The following is a 5,113-nucleotide window of genomic DNA, read 5'->3' as shown; positions in this document are numbered from 1 at the left end:
CGGAGGCAAAGGAGCTGGTAATGTTCAAGGCTCCCAGGGGATCCCAGTGTGTAGCCAAGGTTAAGAACCACCAGTTTGGAAGAACCTTCCTCAACTAGTTTTTAATCCTTTTGATTTCAGCAATTTTACATGTGTGGCAACACAGTTCTTCATGTAAAAATTACAATAATAACAATAATTAGTACCTTCTGTTAAGGGTTCACTCTGCCAGAAGCCTGAGCTATATAAAAGTTAAGGATGACGATTTCAATCAGAATTAGGTAAAACATATGCTCTAGAAAAACCAATGTTTGCAAATATCTATAAACTGACATGCTTCAAGATGCATAAAAGATGTCTGGAAGGATACATAAAACTTCTAAATGTGATCCCATCTGGGGTGCGGAATGAGAAAAGAAAGAATGGCCTTTTATTTTTTTAAATATTCTTCATTTTTGAAATTATTATGAGGAAGATGTGTTTTCAAAGTTAAAAATGCAAACTCAATAAGGAGAATTTCTTTGCAGTTTGGGATTTTTGAGCTAGAAGTTAGGACTCGGGATTGGCAAGCTAAACTTGCCCAGTGACAAAATCTGGACGACCAGAATAATAAAAGAAATGGTAACCACACGCTCGCTTGGAAGAGCAAAATTCTGGTAGATTAATACACATGGGCAACAGAAAAGTCACTTTTTAAAGGTAGCCGAATCTATTAATTGAGAATAGGCAGGAGTCATTCTTTATGGTTATACAGAAGAACCATCTGAAGTTAAGGGTCAAGAATATTGAATGTGTAATAGGTTTTGACACAGGCAGAAAGGGGAAAGAGAGGGAAAGAAAATAGCTGGGACTGGAAAGAGAGAGGGCAGCATAGAGACGTAAGAATTAAAGTCAGTGAGGAGTTGGCTGAGCAGACTCCAGAGCTCGTGAAGAAGATGAGACAGAGACCTTCAGCCACAGTTACCACTCATCAGATGGAGAGATGGGAAAGGAGCGCAAGTGCCTGTACAATCAACACTTGGGGGTCATGCGAAGGTGGATCTGGTCTGGGGGATGTGGCCCAGACAGCAGGGCCCTGATGGGGGATAGGCCTGGCTGTCAGAAGCATGAAAAGAATAGAGCACCCCTTCTTTCTGTTCACTTTTTAAATTTTTTAATGAAAAGTATATCTATTTAAGTTATATAACATGATGTCTCGATATACACAGTGAAATGATTACTACAGTTATGCTAATAAATATGTTCATCTCCTCACATATCTAGTTACCAGTGTGTGTGTGTGTGCGTGTGTGTGTGTGTGTGTGTGTGTGGTGAGAGCAGTTGAGATCTTAGCAGCTCTTAGTGACTTTCCAGTATACAATGCAGCATTATTAACTACGATCACCATGCTGTACCTTTGCAGCAACATGGATGAACCTGGAGGGATTATGCTGAGTGAAATAAGCCAGGCACAGAAAGACAAACACCGCGTGATCTCACTTCTAGACAGAACCTACAGAAGCCGAATGCGTAGACACAGACGGTAGAATGGCAGTTCCCAGGAGCAGGGGGGTGGGGACAGACGTTGGCAGAAGGTGCAAAGTTGCGGCTCTGCAGGATGAATAAAGCCCCCTCTTCTTGACCACGATTTGGAGGAGGGCTTGAAGGAGTTGGGAAACTCACAGTGCGATCTGGAGAGGAGCCGGAGGCTGTAACTCTGTGAAGGGTGAGCTACAACACAGAAGGACCACAGAGCCCCATAAACACCCCCAAGAGGCCTGGACCTGATTGGCAGAAAAGAGACTCAAGAAACAAAGTAAGGGAACAACCCCATGTTGCGGGGGGGGGGGGTGTCTTTAAATCCTGAGTCTGCATGTGTCCTAATATTTCCTCACTTTCCCAAAAGCCAGGGTGGATTCACTGATACACTTCTTTATGTATCTCTGCGCTCTGGAAACAGGTGAAGGGCAGTGGTGGATGCAGCTCCCAGAAGCCTGGGGTAGCTGAGACCCGAGATGAGGGCGGAGCACAGGGCACTGTTTCACAAAGGAAGTTCACTGTCGACCTGCCTTAGCAACACTTGGGATTCTTTAATTGGGAGATTGGGACTGATGTATAAAATAGATAACTAACAGTGACCTACTATACAGCACATGGAACTCTACTCAATACTCTGTAATGACCTCTATGGGAAAAGAATCTAAAAAAAAAGAAAAAGAGTTGATGATATATGTATATGTATAACTGATTCACTTTGCTGTGCACCTGAAACTAACACAACATTGTACATCAACTGCACTCCAATAAAAAATCAAAAAAATAAACAAACAAAAAACACCAACTCCTGGACTTCTTTCCAAACCTACTGAACCAGAGTGTCAAGAGAGCAGCGCCAGGAATCTGAATGTGTAACAAACATCCAGGTGATACTTATCACCTTTCGTTTGCTCAGCTGAAACGGTGGTTCCCAGAATGAGCTGCAGCAGAAAACCCCGGGAGATGTTTTCAGCCTCCTGGGACTCACGTGACTCGGGCAAGTTCACAGCGCATTTCCCAGTCTCAGGCCAAATGCCTCCCGTGCGGTCTCTGGCCCAGAGCAGTCCTCAATGAAGGATCAGTAAACTCCATTTTGTCACAGTGGGCGACCTCCTTCTGCCCACCTTCTCCCCCTCACACAAGCTGTCTAGTGCCACACATCGCGCCCATTTTCCCAATCTGCTTTGATGTACTACTCTGATTCTTCTGATTTCTAGAACACCCAGCAGGTATTTTTAACATCTTTATGGAGATGATTTACATAAGTTATACTAATGGAAAGATCAAAAATATTCCTTTCTCATGAGGGAAAACAAGACGAAAGCAACAGAAAACATCCTATTTTGTGCCTCGTCTCAATCAAGAAAATATTCCATCGCCCCTTTCTAAACTGTCTCAGGTCAAACACCCTCCATAACACCTGTACCATCTTCCCATCATATCCACGGAGGGACAGTGCAAGGATAAGGAACCTTAATTTCAGTAATGAACCATTTACTTCTATGGGGAAAAAAATCTAACTTGTAGTGACAGTATTCCTCTAAATATGTAGATTAAATAACTTTCTGCTAAGCAGTTGAGGAAAATTATATACAAGGCATTGAAGAAATTTGTTAGAAATTGATGATTTTAATATGCATAAATGAGAACTAATTAGATGTATGAGAATTATTAGGACATTATGGAATTATGTAGGAAATGTGCGTTGATCTGAAGGTGTAAGGATGTGAAGAGGGAAGCACAGGAAACTGGGAATTCCGTCCATGTCGGGGTCCTGGCAGCTCTGGCCTGACTCCCAGTGGAGTCAGTGCACAAATCCCCTCGCAGAGTGTGATGATTAATTTTCTGTGTCAACCTGACTGGGTCCCAGGGCACCCAGATATTTGACTAAACAATATACTGGGTGTGGCTATGAGGGTGTTTTTCTAGATGAAATTAGATTTGAATGAGACTCGATAAAGCAGACTGCCCCTCCCAACATGAGTGGGGCTGATCCAATCCACTGAGGGTCCGGACCGAACAAAAAGGCTGAGGAAAGGGAGAATCCACGCTCTCTGGCGGACAGATTCTGAGCTGGGACATCGGTCCTCTGCTGCCTCAGGACTCACACTGGACCTGGAACTTACATCACCAGCTCTTCTGGTTCTCAGGCATTTGGACTTGGACTGGAGCTATACCATCTGTCTCCAGCTTGCCTTATGTATAAATATATAACTATAACAATATATAAATATAAAATATATAATTTATAATAAATAAATATGCATATATTATAAGAATAAGTTCATATAATAATAAATAGGTTATAGTCTATGAAAATAAATATCAAATTATTTGTTATAATAAACATACAATAAATTATCATAAGAAATATATTATATATATATATATATCTCCTATTTGTTCTATTCTATAGACCCCAGACTAATACACTGAGCTTGTGTCTTAATTTGTAAACGGAGGAAATTACATCAGGTGTCCTCAAGGCCCCTTTCATTTGCACATTCAATGGAATTTGAACACTGCTCCTGTGATTCAAACTTCTTCGGAAAAAACACTGATTGTAACCAATTAGTAACTGTGTGACTGAGGAAATTAGGCCTCTCTGATGCTTAGTTTCTCAGTAAAATGAATCTATTATTAACAAACCCACTTGTACTGTTAGAGCTTGCCAGGAACATCCCCTTTTGGTAGGTAAACTTATTTTGCACTTGTCACTTTTTGTACCTTTGCTTAAATTAGTTAAAGCCTATGGATTTTAAATATAGACCTGGCAAACTGAACTTCTTTAAAATGGAGTGGTTTGAAAATAAGGACAAATACTATGCTTCAAGTTAACACTGTGATTGAGTATTGGTAACATATTTTAATGGATGGGTAGATTACTTCTGAAACAAAAAACAGAGGACTGCTCATCAAATCATGGGATTGCACAGGACTTGTTCCCTCTCTGTGCTGTTGCAGTTGAACCATTAAAACCCACTGTTGAGGGAGATGCTTCTCTCTGGACTGAAGCAGACGAGAACCAGATTGAGCAGAGATCTGGAACAACTTCCACTCTCTTTCTGTGCTACCATCTTCCTTCCCGCAGTAAGAAGTTATAACTCTTTACTTCCCTATTTGGCTAAGAATCCTCCTTTTCTTCCCTTTCGGGTCTTTATTCATTCAATCAATCATGTATTGGGTGCCACGCGTCAGACACTGTTCTGGGGGCTTGGGATACATCAGCGAATAAAACAAAGCAGGACTCCTGCCCTCTACATTCGAATGGGGAAGAGACAGACAACAAACCTAATAAATAAGTAAATAGTAACATACTTGAAGGTGATAAGTGCTATGGAAGAAGCAAAAAGTAGGGCAAGGAGAAATAGCACCACCTGACTTAGATATAAGCACAAAGAATAACTGGAGGGCTTCCCTGGTGGCGCAGTGGTTGAGAGTCCGCCTGCCGATGCAGGGGACACGGGTTCGCGCCCCGGGAGGATCCCACATGCCGCGGAGCGGCTGGGCCCGTGAGCCATGGCCGCTGAGCCTGCGCGTCCGGAGCCTGTGCTCCGCAACGGGAGAGGCCACAACAGTGAGAGGTCCACATACTGCAGAAAAAAAAAAAAAAAAAAAA

Source organism: Aethalodelphis obliquidens, unplaced genomic scaffold, assembly GCF_003676395.1.
Source record: "Aethalodelphis obliquidens isolate GAN/ISIS:26980383/991018 unplaced genomic scaffold, ASM367639v1 scaffold19, whole genome shotgun sequence".
Classification (NCBI taxonomy): domain Eukaryota; kingdom Metazoa; phylum Chordata; class Mammalia; order Artiodactyla; family Delphinidae; genus Aethalodelphis; species Aethalodelphis obliquidens.
This window is presented reverse-complemented; position numbering follows the sequence as displayed.